This window comes from Rana temporaria, chromosome 2 (genome assembly GCF_905171775.1).
Source record: "Rana temporaria chromosome 2, aRanTem1.1, whole genome shotgun sequence".
Taxonomy (NCBI): Eukaryota; Metazoa; Chordata; class Amphibia; order Anura; family Ranidae; genus Rana; species Rana temporaria.
Window position 1 is genome coordinate 419,783,366 of NC_053490.1, and position 18,683 is coordinate 419,802,048.

At 41.1% G+C, this 18,683-nt stretch overlaps 1 protein-coding gene across 2 annotated transcripts in view; it reads right to left on the reverse strand.

The window, feature by feature from the left end:
• Window positions 1-18,683, reverse strand: part of POLA1 (DNA polymerase alpha 1, catalytic subunit) — a 481,679-nt gene that overhangs the window by 141,213 nt on the left and 321,783 nt on the right. The gene's annotated exons all lie outside the window — the stretch shown is intronic.

The following is an 18,683-nucleotide window of genomic DNA, read 5'->3' on the forward strand; positions in this document are numbered from 1 at the left end:
TTGCCCTGCGACTTTGAAGTCCGACTTCAATGAACAGGGATCAGACTTTGATCCCCGATAAAACAAGACACTGTCAGGTATGAATCTTGAGAGGGAAATCCACGCCAAATTTTAAATAAAAAACCGGCATTGGGTTCCTCCCTTGGGTCTGGTATGGATTTTAAGGGGAATCCCCTACGCCAAAAAAGTGGTGTGGGGGTCCCCCTAAAATCCATACCAGACCCTTATACGGGCACGCTGCCCGGAAGGTCAGGAAAGGGGGCGGGGACAAATAAGCCCCCCCCTCCTGAACCGTACCAGGCCACATGCCCTCAATATGGGGGGTAGGTGCTTTGGAGCAGGGGGGGCCCTACGCCCCCTACCCCAAAGCACTTGGTCCCCATGTTGATGAGGACAAGAGCCTCTTTCCAACAACCCTGGCTGTTGGTTATCGGGGACTGCGGGCGGGGGGCTTATCGGAATCCAGGAGCCCCCCTTATGTGGTACATCATAACCCTATCCATTAAACTGGGGGGAAAAAAAAGTGTAGAAAAAAAACACACTACAAAAGGTTTTTAAAGTAAATTATTAGGCAGCTCCGGGGGTCTCTTCCCACTTCGGGAGTCTCTCCGGTTCTTCTACCGCTGTCCGCTGTCTTCTGCCGGGCTCCTCAGCTATCTTCTGCTCTTTTGCCCACTCGGTACGATGTACCCCATATTCATTCACATAGGGTGGGGGGCCAGGATCTGGGGGCCCACTTATTAAAGGGGGCTGCCGGATTCTGATAACCCCCCCTGCCAACCAACGGCCAGGGTTATCGGGAAGAGGCCCTTGTTCTCATCAACATAGGGACAAGGTGCTTTGGGGTGGGCATGTGCATGTGGCCTGGTACAGGAGGGGGGCACTCACTTGTCCCCACCCCCTTTTCACGACCGGCCGGGCTACGTGCCCAGATAAGGGTCTGATGTGGATTTTGGGGGGACCCCCACGCCGTTTTTTTTAGTAACCCCAGAATTTATTAACATTAAAAAAAATTGTTCTCCTTTCTGTACTGCTCCGGCATCAGGAAGCATATAAATTACTTGGTACTTCTGAGTATAAGCACATGACACTCCTCTCTGATGACAACTCTAGTGCTTGGCACAGCTTGGCACAGCACTATCACAATGGGGTATATTTTAATCAGATTTTTTAGATTACATTTAAATAAAATGCTTTTGGAGTAAAAAAATAAAAAATCTATCCAAAAGAGTTTTCTATTTAAGATACATTAATAATTTGATTTATTCAGCAGGAAACGGAGTTTAGTTATATAGCATGAGGCTGTATATTCTGCAATATTTACATTTTTGATAAACTCATTCAATGAATCCAAGCTCTGCAAGCCAAGATAACATGCACTGCATTCAAACAATTTTACAGTAACCATGAGATAAAACAAAGCTCAGGAATATTTATTTATCCCATTGTTTTGCAAATCTATGTACACTAAAAACTGTATGATTGAATCAGTTCTGATATTGCCGTTTTACTAACCTGACAGCTTATTATTCTAAATAGGAAACCTTCATTTTGTTTGCAAATATTAAAGATTCTAACTACCAGCAAGAATGAGTCATTACATTTAAAGAGCACCTGTCATTTTAGATCCATCATGGCAGCGCCTGTTAGCGAGCAACCACTCAGCTGCTGCCGCTACGTCCCTCACCTTGTGGTGTCACTGCCAAATCACCAGCCATCCCATTAAAGTATATAGGGCTGTCGGTAAGTCAACAGCGGGTCAGAGGAGGAGCCACTGCTGGACAGAGATGACAGTTGCTCTTTAAAAATGATTTAAATAGAGTTGATTTAAATCAAGCCTTTTTACTAGTGATTTAAAATCGACTTGATTTAAATAAAATCCACCCTGAAGCAAACTCCTTGCACAGGTTTCAATAAAGATCAAAAACAATTTGCAACAGAATTTTCAATGACAATATCCGTATGACTGTATTTTAGTATCATACCAGGATTATCAAGAGAAAAACAACAATTCACTACTGCTTTAATGTTTAATAATAAAAAAAAAAAAAAAAAAAAATGTATCCGATTGTATGACTACTACTGCAATCGCTTACGTTTCCTGTATCGTTATTTTGGCCCCTTGGCCTGCATTTTCTGTATTGTCAATTTTTGTTTTATATTGTAGTATGAAAACTTTTCAATAAAGCTCCCATTGTAATAGATGTTTTTTTTAACTAAATAATGTTTATTGGACCACACAAGGACCAGGCAAAAAAAGAGCAAAAAAAAGATATGATGTGGTCAGTGAATATTGTACAGTAACCATGGTGAAAATTCATAAAAAAAAAAAAAAATCATAAAAAATCACCAATGATACATGGGCAAAAATACTGCCACTGCACCTGTGTTCTAATACAAACAGCAACTATATCTCAGGTAAACAGGCTGACACACTCATCATTTGTATGGAAGACATAATGTAATTTGCAGCCACTTCCTTACAGTTATAATTACCATTAAAGAGGTCTCTATGTTTATCACATTTCTATTCAGTCTCTATTTAGGTATGTTTGCACTTCATATCTAGCAATCTCACTTCACAAATGACAATAACTAGCATTATCATTAGTGGAAATGAAAATTAAATACAAAATCACCTCATACGTTCTTGCATTGTACATACTGAAAATCAGTCCTTGTGATTATATTTGTGTTTTATCAAACTAGAGACTATCTTAATGCGTCACAAATAAAAATGTATACACCAAAGTTTAGGGAAATACATTTCACAGGTCAACAAAAGGAACTTGGGGCAACAAATGTGTGAGCTGCCATTGTCTACTTGATTTTGAAGGTGTGGTCCCCAGGATCATTATTCTTAGGCCTCTTGCACATGGGCAACTGAACCTGTGCAACAAATTCCCCAGCCCTGAAAGTCTAGGTGCTACCTATAGCTGGCCATAGACATGAATGGCAAATGCCCATAGACCATGTGAAAACAGACTTATACCAGAGTACACCCAAACACAGATATTGATGTATTTTTAAACGCCATTGAAATGTCAGTCAAGTTTTAATAATTTCTACTGGCCACAGCATGGTGCGAGGCAGTCAATTGCTTCGCATTGTGGCAATTTTTTATATAAAAAAAAAAAAACACACTGCATGTTGTACTTTTTCCAGCGCACACCACCTCAACACAGTGGTGTGAATTGGCAAGATAGGAAACGAGGCATTTGCTTTGTCTTGCAGTAGGACAGCTCTGGAATAGCCATCCAACATAGTCCTACCACACCTAGTGTGAATAGGTCCCTAAAGGAAGTTCACCATGAGCATGTTAACCAAATTAGGAATAGCAAAGCAAACCTAGTATCTTTTTCCTGCAAATTTGAATGCCGGTCAGACTTTCGTCTCCAGTGACAACAAGCCCCCCCCTGCTGTCACTCAAGCATCCCTTCTACCTATTCTCTACCTTTTATCTGTGCTGTGGGAGGAGGAAGCATGGTACAAAAGCAGAACTGTGCTCCCATGTTAAAAAGGGACGACGGGGGACGACACAACCATTACCAGTTTCCGCGTGGATTCATAGGAATATTTTGAGGAACCTTCAGAAGAACCAATGGCAGAGACATATGGTCTCATAAGGTTATGTAGAGCACTAAAGAGCCAGCTAATCTAACTTGTATTTCCTATAAGATCCACTTTACTAGAAATATCAGCAGTTTCATATGCAGCATACAAAAGACACACTCTTAATGCAAAACATAACTAGACACAATTTACTTTATAAGTGGAAATGTATCTAAAAGAACATTTATTGCAGGCTAAACTAAACACTACAATAGAAATACAAGAACAATTCAAACTTCCTTACATATGAGGCTGGCCAACTACCTGTGTGCATTTGCATTTAAATGTTGTGTAACCAATAGACATTAAAGCGGAGTTCCGGACACAATTTCACTTTTTAAATATAAATACCCCTGTAATACACAAGCTTAATGTATTCTAGTAAAGTTAGTCTGTAAACTAAGGTCCGTTTTGTTAGGTTGTTACAGCATTTAGACACTTTATAAAATAGAAATTGACTGGGGCCATCTGAAGTGTGGGCATCATGAAGCCAGACTGTATGACTTCCTGGATTTCAGCCTTGCAGATCTCGCACATGCTTAGTGCTGCACAAGCAGTGTCAGATCAGGTTTCAGCACCTGTGCTGTCCAAGTCACATGATTCTTTGAGACTGGGGAGTGTACAGACTCCTGGAAAGTTACACCCACTACATTCCCAGGAGTCTGTGCGGTGTAGGTTAGGAAGCATTAAGCACCCAGGTGCAGGAAGTGGGAAGATTAACTATTCTGCCTAGCAACAACAGTTTGACGGCATCTAAAAAAAAAAAAAAATTCGTAAAGGACTAATGACATTTCTTTAAAACTACTGATGTAATGTTATATTTATGGGTGGAACTCCACTTTAAATAAGCTGAATTTATTACAATATCAGTTAGTAAATCCGCTTTTTATGCATATAAAAAAATACAGCCTTTCCCAGTTCAATTTACCTAAACTGGGGTGTCAAAAATGTATTTTATTATTTTACTATAATGGTAATTATAAAAAATTACCCACGCCAACAACACACCAAGGTCTTGTAAAGACAATGGAAAGATCAACCTAACAGCTGAAATATTCTAAAATGCAATTTGACACAGCTATAGAATTCTATTCCAAGTCAGTTACGTATGAAGTGTGGTGTATTTTATATGAACATCTAAAAGCCAAAGTAGTATACTCAAAGCTTCCCCCCCCCCCTTAACAAATGTACTCTATACTCCTCTCTCAAAGCAAACTACCTTCTCAGCAATAAGGGGTCACCACTTACAACAGTATCTATTGAAAGAACCTTTCAGCACTTTGTCTGCTGTCTATCAATAAATCAAATAGCTCCTGACAGATTATGCACATGGGAACAAACTTCAGAACATGCAGCACACACAGAGCATGCGAAAAACAAAGAATCACATTAAATTGGGCCAAAAAATCTTGCAGTGAAAAATATAAGTACATTAACCACGTGACCAGCTGTGTCCAATCACAGCAGATCACAAAGTAAACACATTTGCCAGTTATCTGCATTCCTTTCCTCGTGCTGTCAGTGTGAGGGGAGGAGAGACCAGTAACCGGCTAGTGTGAATGGGGACATCTTCACTGATCATCAGTGCCCTTATCAGTGCAGCTCCAACAGTGCCCATCAGTGCAGCTTATTAGTGCACATCAGTGAAGAAAAATTACCCGTTTGCAAAATTTTATAAGAGGGGCAAAGAATAAAATTTTTGGAAAGGTTTCATTTGTTTAGCAAAAAAATGAAAAACCCAGTGGTGATTAAATACCACCAAAAGAAAGCTTGATTTGTGTGAAAGATGATAAACATGTCATATGGGTACAGTGCTGCATGACTGCGCAATTGTCAAAGTGCGACAGCGCAGAAAGCTGAAAATTGGCCTGGGCAGCAATGGGTGAAAGTGCCCTGGTTAACTAGGAAAATAAAGGACTCTTATAAAGTACACAAATGCAACATAGAAGTAACATGATAGTAAGTAAAATGGCACAATTTCCAGCACATCAGCAAGGCGACACGTCTGGGTTGCCCCTTTCCCCATTCCTTTATACAGTATATTAGCAATGGAACATCTTTGCGGAGCGATTTGGTATAAGCCCACTATCCAGGGCATATCAGTGAGTGGGTAACACCATAAACCCAGGCTTTACGCAGACATGCTGCTGTATGCCTTGAATATCAGGCTAGCTTTTTTTTCCCTTTATGCTGCAAAAATCTTGTTGAAAAAATCAACTGACCATTTACAAAGTTAAAGGGGTTGTAAAGGTTCGTTTTTTATTTTCTAAAATAGGTTACTTTAAGCTAGTGCATTGTTGGTTCACTTCCTTTTCCTTCCATTTCACTTCTAAATATTTGTTTTCTTTGTTTTCTTTGTCTGAATTTCTCACTTCCTGTTCCTCCTTAGTAAGGTGTTCAGTAAGCTGTTCTAAATGAGCTTTCCACCGATGATGGTGGAAAGCTTACTGAGGAGAAACAGGAAGTGAGAAATTCAAACAAAGAAAAAAAAAACATTTAGAAGGGAAATGGAAGGAAAAGGTAAGTGAACCCACAATGCACTAGCTTAAAGGAACCAATTTAGAAAATAAAAGACGATCCTTTACAACCCCTTTAACACCTATAAATTGTGTTAAATGTGACACTGCTGAGCAGCAGTCGCTATTATTTTTGCTCCCATTTTGGTAAGCCATTGATCAAGAATCTAGGGGTTCATATACCCTTGAACCACTCTAGATTTTACACACTTTACCACATGCCCCTTCTACAGAATGCGTTATGAAGCAGTATTAAACCCCAAAATAAACATGTAATATATTGCAGCTCACTGGTGCTCAATTAGGTGGCTTGATTTGTTTTCTTTTAGGCTTTCTTCCTTTATTTTACATGGTGATTAGGGGCAGTAACACTTCCTGTTTTTGGGAGTCTGCATTCTGAATGAAGTAGTAAAGCAGACACCTTTGAAAGACCGCATTCAGTCTGAGGAGAGGGTAGTGTTAGACTAGCAGATTAAGATGGATTTGACCAACACATTGAAGATGAATTCCACCAAGGATTGTATCAAGAAATCAATGGGCCCATGCGCAAGATCAAAAGTGGGCCCTAGGGATCAAGTTTAAAAGGTAAAAAAAAGTGGCATGTGAAAAGTGGGCGTGGTTTAAAGTGCACTAAATATAGGGAGACGCTTAAAGGGGTATTGTTAAATAGAGTCTGAGACAATTTACATAGTGCAGAATGTGGCAACGTTAAATAGGAAATGTACAGTGCAAAGTGCACAGCAGCGGGTAAGTATGTGCAGGAGAGCGGTGCAGAGTGTATGGCGGTGGGGATAATGTTCAGGGGGAGGGGTACGAAGTGTATGGCGGTGGGTAGAATGTGCAGGGAGAGGGGTACGAAGTGTATGGCGGTGGGTAGTACAGTGCATCCAAAAGTATTCACAGCACTTCCACTCTTTCCTCATTTTATGTTGCAGCCTTATTCAAAAATGGATTAAGTTCATTATTTTCCTCAAAACTCTACAAATATCATCCCATAAGGACAACGTGAAAGAAAGGTGGTTTGAAATCTTTGCACATTTATTAAAAAATAAATAAAAAATCACATGTAAATAGTTTTCAATATTTAGTTTTTTTGAGTATGCTACAAGCTTGACACCCTTATTTTTGGGCAGTTTCTTCCATTCTTCTTTGCAGGACCTCTCAAGCTCCATCAGGTTGGATGGGGAGCTTCGGTGCACAGCCTATTTCAGATATCTCCAGAGACGTTCAATAGGGTTTAAGTCTGGGCTCTGGCTGGGCCACTTAAAGCGGGGGTTCACCCTAAAAAATCTATATACAATTACATCCAGCATACTGCTGACATCAACAGTATGCTGAATTATTTTTTTTTCAGCTGTACTTACGATTTTTTTGGGTTCTATTCACCCGGCTTCGGGGTTCTCGCTCCCCCGGGGAGTAGGCGTTCCTAAGACGACGCATCGATGATTGGAAGTGAGAAATTCAAGCGCGTCATTGCCTTCCGAAAATATCCGAGGGGGACTCGGCACTTTACAATGCCTGCGCAGTCAGCTCTACACGGCAGGCGCCGCATAGCGCCGTAAAGAGCCGAGTCCCCCGTCGGATATTTTCGGAAAGGCGATGACGCGCTTGACCCACACGTCAATCGTCTCCTGGGAGGATCTACACTCACTCCCAGGAGACATTGCGCAGAGCTCCCCGTTGGGGAAAAGGACGACACGCCCACTCCCCGCAAGGAAGACGACCCGGAAGTGCGGCTGAAGACAGGTAAGTGTACACCTTAAAAAAAAAAATGACAACGCTACAAGCCTTTATTAAGGCTAGAGATAGGTTAGCCACAAAGTTAATTTTAGGGTGAACCCCCGCTTTAAGAACATTCACAGAGTTGTCCTGTAGCCACAACTTGGTTATCTTGGCTGTGTGCTTAGGGTCGTTGTCCTGTTGGAAGATGCACCTTCACCACAGTCTGAGATCCAAAGTGCTCTGGGGCAGGTTTTTTATTAAGAATGTCTATTGCTGCATTCATCTTTCCCTCAATCCTGACTAGTCTCCCAGTTCCTGCCACGGAAATACATTCCCACAGCATGACGCTGCAACCACCATGCTTCACTGTAAGGATGGGATTGGCCAGGTGATGAGCGGTGCCTGGTTTCCTCCAGACATTCTCCTGCGCTCTGGCGTTTTTGTTATGGGGTAATGTAGTCCAATCGTAAGATAAAATCACAGGTCTTGCAGCCCTCCTCTGAACCATGGGCGTTCATAGACTAAGAGAAAAGAAAAAACAAGAGAGGGAGGGCGCACCGACCTAGTGCATTATCGTAAAGAGATTTTTTATTAAAGTAAAATCAAGTTATTTTGACTCTCAAAAGAGCTTGAATACAGCTTTGTCAAATAATCAGGACGACTTGATGATACCGAGGATTCAATGGTACCCTTTCGAGGTGGAACGGCTGACGTTTCTGGGGCGCACCCCTTTCTTCAGAGCCTGAAAGGTCTGTCATAGCTCTCTCCAGAAAACCCTCTAATATATATATATATATATATATATATATATATATATATATATATATATATATATATATATATATATATATATATATATATAATATATATATATATATATATATAATATATATATATATATATATATATATATATATATATATATATATATATATGTGTGTGTGTGTAGATTAGCACATGCACAGAACTAGTCCGCTAGTGGAGCCGTTCGCACTTCCTGGTTGGAACAGCATGCGGTCCAGGAGTGGGGGATGTCAGAAGAGGCGTTGTACACACTTGAGGTGAGTGCAGCGGTTGATCTATGAATGGCTGGGCATAGGCTGGTATACCTCTAGGAGGCAGATATTTTCCTTCTGGTGGACAGATTTAGGGGTGGGATTGTTCTGCGCATGTGCTAATCTACACACACACATATATTTATATATATATATATATATATATATATATATATACTGGAGGGCTTTCTGGAGAGAGCTATGACAGACCTTTCAGGCTCTGAAGAAAGGGGTGCGCCACAGAAACGTTAGCCGTTCCGCCGCAAAAGGGTACCATTAAATCATCGGTATCAAGTCCTGCTGGCAGGAACCAAGAAGACCGGTCCGATTATTTGACAAAGCTGCATTCAAGCTCTTTCGCGAGTAGAAATAACTTGATTTTACTTTAATAAAAAAATCTCTTATGATAATGCACTAGGTCGGTGCGCCCTCCCTCTCTTGTTTTTTCTTTCCTCCAGACATGACACTTGCCAGACAGGCAAAAGATTTCAATCTTAGTTTCATCAGACCAGAGAATTTTGTTTCCCATGGTCCGAGAATCCTTCAGGTGTCTTTTGGAAAACTCCAGGCGGGCTGTACCTTTTACTGAGGAGTGGCTTCCGTTTGGCCACTCTACAATACAGGCCTGATTGTTGGCGTGCTACAGAGCAGGTTGTTCTTCTGGAAGGTTTTCCTCTCTCCACAGAGAACCACTGGAGCACTATCAAAGTGACCATCAGATTTTTGGTCACCTTCTTGGCTAAGGCTAATCCCACGATTGCTCAGTTTTGGCAGGTGGCCCGCTCTAGGTAGAGTCTTGGTGGTTCCAAACTTCTTCCATTTACAGATTTAGGCTACTGTGCTCATTGGGACCTTCAATGCTGCAAACATTTTTATTTTCTGTACCATTCCCCAGATCTGTGCCTTGATACAATCCTGTCTTGGAGGTCTACAGACAATTCCTTCGACATCATGGCTTGGCTTGCGCTCCAACATGCACGGTTTACTGTGGGACCTTATATAGACAGGCATGTGCCTTTCCAAATCACGTTCAATCAACTGTAGAAACATCTCAAGGATGACAAGTGGAAATTGGATGCACCTGAGCTCAATTTTATTACATTTGCAAAGATTTCAAATAAAACTTCTTTCACATTGTCTTTATGGGGTATTGTTTGTAGTAATTTGAGGAAAATAATGAATTTAATGCATTTTGGAATAACGCTGTAACAAAACAAAATGTGGAAAAAGTAAAGTGCTGTGACTACTTTCCGGATGCACTGTATGTGCAGGGAGAGGAGTGCGGAGTGTATAGTGGTGGGTAGTATGTGCCGAGAGAGGAGTTGAAAATGTATGGAAGTCACAGGAAGTAAGCAGTGGGACAGGCTAGAACGTAGCATCAAAGGTGGTGGGCAGATGGAAAGGAGGGAGCAGTGTTATAGGACAGAGCAGAACATTTCCAGCATCAAGCAGTTGTGGAGCCTGTGCAGTCCCGGTGGTGAGCAAATAGGTGCTCATAAGCTGGGGGTGCGGGGCTATCACAGTAATGGAGGTGGTCAGGAGGCAGAAAGTTTCAGGCAGGTATCAGAACAGAGCCACCAGAGACATTGTGCTACGTCAAAGAATGTATATCAATTCCCATTCAATGTCCCCAGTTCCGGCCCCCTGCTCTTCCTTGCTCCGTCCAGGCAGGCACTCTGTATAGATCACCAGCCATTCACCAGCAGGCTAAACTCGCTGCTGCTCAAATGAGGAGCATTGCTCATTGTTGATGTCGCAGACCAATCATACCTTCTCTCTGGGACCAGCCTCCCCCTGCTTGCTGTGCCGTTGGTAAAGTGTGCAGGGGAATCCTCTACACAGGTGAAGGTGCATTTTAATGCCCATCCTGGCACCCTAAAGCATCTATGGGTGCAGTGTGGGACATAGCACCGTGATCAATAGCCCCCCCCCCCCCCCCAGGGGGATGTGTGCAGTTCACATGTTGCACCCATGAATGACACGCCAATCATTTCAGTTAACATTTGATTTTAAAAAGAAGTTACTGCAAACAGTTTTGGGATAAAGGTTTTTACAAAAATGAATAAAAAGCTGACCATTGTAAGCACAACCGTTAGTGGTAAATAGTTTCTCTAAACCCTCTAACTGCTAACTTTTTCTGGACAGCGTGGGCTACTAAAGCTAACAAACTTTTTGGCTGGATCACCAGGTGAAAATAAATTCCAAAGAAAAACACTAATGCAGCCACCACATCTACAAATTGGTAAACTACAATTAAAGTACAACCAAAAGCAAAACTTTAAGTTTTGGACAGAGTGGAAATGGATTAATACACCCATTGGGCACATGTACTATTTGGTTCTGTTGACCGGGGAGGTCCCAAGGGATTCCCTTCATTTCAGGTATTTCCTCTTCCTTCGTTTTTCGACTATGGGACAGGAAATTAGGGTAAATCTCCTCAATGAGACACAGACAGCAAAAAAAAAAAGTTTTACCTATAGATCCACTTCACGTTTGCACTCACACTGGGACCACGTTACCTGAATTGTGCCTGAGTTTCGACCATCACATTTCTGAAGGCCTTGGAGCACCAGGAGAGTGGAAACCCCCACAAAATGACCATTTTGAAAAGCAAACATTCCATAGTATATGCTATAAGGCTAGGGTCAGCAACTCGATCGCGGGAAGCCTACAGGTAGATCTAGATCAGGACTGTGTGCCAACGCTTGAATTGTATTATTGCTGTATTGTCTCCATTTATATTGTAAAGCGTAAAAGTAAAGTAGAGCAAATTGTCAACACTATATAAATCCTGTATAATAATTACAGCTGGATAACTGAATTCTGCTAAGCACATAACTCAAATCAGCTAATTTTACAACAAAGGGGAAGCCAGGTCACTCGAACAGCACAAAACTTTTCCAAGTTGTACATTATGTATGGGAATATGCTCAATGTTGTTACACTTTAGCAAAAAGAACTGCTATATAAACATAAAAGACTGAAAACAGGACTACACTGCATAAAGTTTTTATACAAAAGTTTAAAGAGATCAAGTATTATCAAATCACAATATTGACATGCATACCATTCTATGGTCATACATGCTAAATTATTAACCAGCTGGAAAGCTACTTGGCAAAAAAATGGTTAAAATGGTAACTAGGGCAGAAAATTACTGGGCAATGTTTGTTCATTTAACTTTAATTATTTTGTCCTTGAGAACGGTGCTAATGAAACTGAATTTCTTCTGTGCTTTTGAAGAATGGTTTCAATGGACTGTAAACAGGGCCAATCTGAGACAAGAGAACTGGCTGAGCTGGGGGGTTGCTAGGTGATGTAGAATGTAAACCCACAAACTCGTTAAAAGTTTTACTTAGCTTTAAGGAACTCTCTCAGGCCCTCCAAAATTTTTAGAAGAGTACAAATTAAGAAGGCCATTTAAAAAAGGCACACATACGGTAGTAAGGAACAGATTCGTTAGACCTTGATCAACTCCATGACCCCAAACGAAAGAGAAAGCAAGGAACAGTAAGGGCAAACTCTGAAATCACACAAACTTAAGATGGAAAACTGCATATAACCCTGAGCTTAAAGCTATTTTTGGAACTATGGAATTTTTCCAAGTGTCAAGTTGAGGACTAGGCAAACCTCAAAACACATGAGTAGAAACTGGGGGCTCTCTTATTCTCTAGGTTCTGGTATCATCATCATCGTATCGACCAGTTCCCAAAAGAGAGAAATTTAATCTGGGGCCTAATTTATGAGGGCGTGTCGGGGGGCGGGACATGGTAGGGGTTGGGCGGGGCAACGGGTGGCGAGTACGCCTTGAGGCCTGGCTAGTAGCTTTTGATCCCTGGTATATACCTATAATGAAAATTACATGCCTCTCTCATCTTTTTAAGTGGGAGAACTTGCACAATTGGTGGCTGACCAAATACTTTTTTTCCCCATTGTATATATCAACAGTGCGATCGCCGCTGAGCAAGCAGACGAGAAAGGTACATATCCTGATGGGATCCGTACGTCTGAAATGGCCCTTATACATGAATATTGTCGTTGTTTATAGTTGGCGTTATATTGTGTATCACTTTTTAGCGCTACTGTTTTTCCTATTTACACATTATTTGTGTAATAGGTTTAATCTCAGATATTTAATAAATGGCTTCAGCCAAACACAAACCATGAGTGAAAAATGTTTGTGTGTTATCATTCATAGTCTCTGAAAAATGGCTAAGAAATCAAATTCTGCCAGGGTATGTAAACTTATGAGCACAACAGTATACATACACACACACACACACACAAGTCACTTTATTAGGTACAGCTGTTCAATTGCTAGGTAACACAAATCAGCCAATTACATGGCAGCAACTCAATGCATTTAGGCATCTAGACGTGGTAAAGACAATTTGCTGAAGTTCAAACAGAGCATCAGAATGGGGAAGAAAGAGGATTTAAGCGAGTTTGAACATGGTTGGCATGGTTGTGGTGCCAGATGGGCTGATCTGAGTATTTCAAAAACCGCTCATCTACTGAGATTTTCATGCACAATCATCTCTATTCAGAGAGTGGTCCGAAAAAGTGAAAATATCCAGGGCGCTGCATTTGTGTGGACGGAAATGCCTCGCTGATGTCATAGGTCCGTGGTGAATAGGTAGACAAGTTCGAGATGATAGAAAGGCAACAGTAACTCAAATAACCGCTTGTTACAACCAAGGTTTGCAGAATACCATCTCTGAATGCACAACACATCGAACCTTGAAGCAGATGAGCTACATCAGCAGAAGACCACACCGGGTGTCACTCCTGTCAGCTTACAGGAAACGGAGTCTTCAATTCGCACAGGGTCACCAAAACCAAATAGAAGACTGGAAAAATGTTACCTGGTCTGAGGAGTCTAAATTTCAGCTGTGACATTCAGATGGTAGGGTCAGAATTCGGCATGAAAGCATGAATCCATCCTGCCGTGTATCAATGGTTCAGGCTGGTAGTGTAATGGTGGGGGATATTTTCTTTCGGACACTAACTACCAATTGAGCATTTTTAAAAGCCACGACCTACCCGAGTATTGTTGACCATGTCCATCCCTTTATGGCTACAGCATACACATCTTCTGAAGGCTGCTTCAAGCAGGATAATGCACCAGGTCACATAGCTGAAATCCTCTCTGGTTTCTTGAACATGACAATGAGATCACTGTACTCCAATGGCCTCCACAATCACCAGATCTCAATACAATAGAGCACCTTTGGGATGTGGTGGAACGGAAGATTGGCATAATGGATATGCAGCCGACAAATCTGCAGCAACTACGTGATGCTATCATGTCAATATGGACCACAGTCTGAGGAATGTTTCTAGCACCTTGTTGAATCTATGCCACAAAGAATTAAGACAGTTCTGAAGGCAAAAGGGGGGTGGTACTAGCAAGGTGTACCTAATATAGTAGCCAGTAAGTGAGTGTGTGTGAATATATATTTATATTAAGGCAGCCATCTGTTTTCTGCATAGTAGTTGTGCATAATGGTTGCGATTACTGTTCTCCTGTCTCAAACTAATCAGTCAAATGTGATGAAGTGGAAAGTTACTGAGATTTGACATCCACAACTGTGAAAAGGTCAGAAAAGCTGTACTGTAATGAAATATAGAACCCACTCGAGGGAGAAAACACCAATGATAAAAAAAAAAAATAGACTGGTGAATAAAATAATGTTAATCTGGTACTGCAGGCATGTATCAATGAGATTATTAAACATTGCAAAAATAAAATACTCCATCACTAAAAATACATTACGGTTTCACTTTAAGGGCCTATTCGCAACAGCTGTGGAGTGTTAAAACACACGCGTGTTGCATCAGACCATTAATTTGAACTGACCAAAAGCAGCGCATGCAGCATGTTACCGAATCACAACTAGATGTGCTGGGAATGTGGTTTCAAAATGGCTAAAACTTCTACTGTTTTTAAAGCAAAACTAAAGAGCATGTCTATTCTGCTGTGTAACAAAGGTATATGATATGCGCAAAGTATATGCGTCTAGCTGATACTGATCACTAGATTTCAGTTTTCATCTTTTTAATGCATCAGGACCAGGTGGTTGCATTGAGCCAATTTAAACAAGGAGAGGCGCCTCCAAGACCCCTTCCACACCGAGGCGTTTTTCAGGCATTTTAGACCTATAAATAGAGCCTGTAAAGCGCCTACCATTCATGTCAGTGTGACTTTCACACTGGGGCAGTGCGTGCTTGTGGGACGTTTGGCAAGGTCCTGCAAACAGCATCTTTGGGGTGGTTTGGGAGTGCTGTAATTATTGTTCCCAAAACGCCCTGCCTATTGAAATGAACGAACAGCACTTTCAAATTGCCTGAAAAGCGTTTCGGAAGCGTCACAACGTGGGCGCTTATAACACCTTCTTTGGAAAGCTAGTGGCCGGCGCTTTCAGTGTGAAAGCAGCCTAAGTGTAGGAGTAAAACCATTTATAACATTCGCAGCATGCATGCTGGGAAATGCGTTGCACTCCAGTGACGCCATCGCCTTTCACCACCGAGCCATCAAAGCCTCGCTTTGAGATCCTACTCCCTGCACGACTGACTTTCCATCAACGGTGACAGGCGGGGATAACACCTACTGACGACATCCTTTGGGATATTTACAGATGTGCTGGTTTTATTCTACGTACATGCAGGTTGCCAATTTCTATGGCTCTTAAACGGTTTTTAATCCTACACTTAGGGGTCTCTTATTTTCAGCCTTGCTGAAATTTGGATTCTTTTCCTATGTTTGTGGCAGCTAAGCTAAAAAACTTAATGTGAATAGTTTTAGGACTGCCATCACTAATGTATCAAACCCGAGTGACTCAAAGTAAATTTACTTATACACTTTATACAGTGTTTCTGTACCTGCTCTTTTTTTAAGCCAACCTGACATTTCCCAACTCGAGCATCTGTGAAATACATGTAGCACATATCCTGTAATGTCTATTTGTGTAAAGCAGCCAAAGACAAAATTTCCAATCTAACTGTTGGTAGTAAGTGAACTTTGTCCCCAGCAGAGGAGCCACTGATGAGAGATTGTTCTCTGAAAGCACTTTATTAGATCATCAGTCAGAGGGTTTCACATGCACACGGCTGAAACCTAGAATACTGCCTGTAATATACCATGGAGCTAGCAGCAAACTGCACACACTGCTGAGAACTTTCCATGTACTGAACTCTTGAAAAAAGCACCCTCTCTGCAGCTTAAATGCAGCTGCCTTTTTCAATGCAGCAAATGGGTAAATTTGACAAAAAAGCCACCATTAAGACTACATGAAAGGCTCAAGGCAACATCCTTTCAAAGCTTTGTACTTCAGTAATCAACAGATGTACTTATTCACCCCCCTTCCCTCCTCCCTATCAAACCCGATCAAGAACTATTTCTGAATGGTAGGAAATAATTCCACTTTGTACATCTTTTAGTTAATCAAGACTTTCTATTCAGCAATTTGACCTTTTGTTCAAAACAGGATTATCAGTTTTTTCGCCAGTTACCAAGGGCGACTCGCATGGTGAACATAATTGCAATAATTTGCAAAACACCATGGCAACCCACATTACAACTAGGTAAATACTGGTCTTTTGTGCTACATTGTTATTTTCAGAGATGGTGAAGTCAAAGAACGAGTGACAAATGAACACAAAATTTATATTTGCTTTGTCTCAAAAGAAAAGAAAATTGATAACGAGAATTGGGTGGGGGTGGGGCCGGGACCAACTACAGCTGTAATTTCTAACTTGATTAATTAGGATGGTAACAGTCCTTAACGGTATATTCAACAAACAGCCCTGACTTTGTCTCTCCACCCACCTCTCCCCTCTATAGCACCACTAGCCTTACCCTCCCCTCCTTTTCACCTCCACCCCAGACACATTTTTTCAGCCTGGAGAACAAACATCCCCATTTGCTCTTTTCTTTAACTAAATGGAATCCCTAATTACAGAATACTGTTCCCCTGCTCTTCATTACACTGAAAACAGACTGCCACAGCAGACAAGGGGTAGCTACAGTCATTTCGTCTGCTTCTCTTGGACACAGCGTGCTTGATGATGGACCGCATTTCTTAGTTCATCAGCAGCTGTTCCACTGCAGACAAAGAAGTGAGAGAAGGGGGGAATAAACCCGCCACTTAACTTTCCATCACTAAAGCTCCTAGGCAGTATTTTATCAAAGTCTGAGATGAGAAAACATTCCAAAAGAAGAGAGTTTGTGCTAAGGAAATAGTTTACCCTAAATCCACTTATCAAGAAACTTAGAGGAGGACTGACATGAGGCTTTATTTAATTTAGTAAGTCAACTGGAATGGTGCCTTCTGCATGCTTTCTGACCCAAAACACAACAACACACAAAGTACCGTTGCATAAAGCCATAAAATGTTTCTGGAAATGTCACATTTACTTTGGCCATTTGATTTGCAGCAAGAGCATACATTATGAAACATAGTACAGCAAGTAAGATCTCCATAGAATATTAAAGCTCAACTCCACCTGCAAATGTGTTCAGTTTTGAAGTGCTGAAAGGTTAGATTTTATTTTAGTGTTCCTGTTGGGTGATCATCACTTTATGTCAGGGCTAGAAGCAAAGGGGCATCGTTCCTAAATTTAGGTTCACACTTGATCCAATTTTCATTACGATTATGTAGTAGGACTTGGTTATTTTTTGGATTTGGTTTTCATATTCCGTGGGGCTAAAATCGCACGAAAAATTGCAAAGTAGCACAAGACTGCTTTCCAAAATTGCACGCTGCTGTGCATCATTGATTTGAATGTGATTGATTTGATTGTACATCACTGAAAGTGATTGCCATGCGATTCAGATAGAAAGTTTTTTTGTAAAGTGAGGTGGTAAAATATTTGACAATGTTTTAATACAGTCCATGCGTTCACGTATCAGTGATTACTGCACCCCCCATTTCTTTCAACAGGTGCCACAGAGTCAGGAGGTGTATGGGATTTCTGCCCAAAGGGTTCAAAGACACAACTAAAAATGTCACAAAATGTTAACGCTTCCCTCTTCATTCAAAAATGTAAAGGAGTTTAGCTTTAATTGCACTTGATAAAGAGTGATGGCAGCAATCTGAATACAAAATGTAATTTAAAGCCCTGAGCTTAAGATGCAAGCGATGGTTACTCTGCCTGCCCTCTTGACCACTACTCCACACAGCATAGGCAACCAATCTCCAAATTTGATTGCTACTCTACTGAATTATGGATTGAATGCCCCAACATCCATATATACAGTAATATCAAGAGGACAGACTGCAAAATTTGCACATCCAAATGTTATTTAACACAAACCAGAGTTATTTTCTGAAGGCAGGTGTGGCTAAAGACAATACTTGCAGGCATTGCCATTCAGTACTAGATTGTATAGTTTACTTTCCCACTGTCGATTAGGAAATTAAAACGGAATGCCAACTACTGTAGATATTTTTGATAACTCAACATAAGCACTAAAACTCACAATTCCAATACACTTTATAATAACATTTAACTGTTTTACCAGCCAAGGTATTTATAATTCTGAGCACCAAACATCATTAATACACCTCTACAAACTGCACAGGATGGCAGGTAACACTTGTTCCATTGGTTCAGGAATGCAGCTTCCCTTGTCACCCCCTTGCCTCCAGCATCATCTCCTCCGCCAATTTAACAGAAAGGTCATCTAGGAATTGGTAGAAGGTTCTTCTGACTGTGCAACATAGCAGAGGTTTGTTAATCGCAAGAATTGCTGAACAGTGTTTACACATGGCTTGGC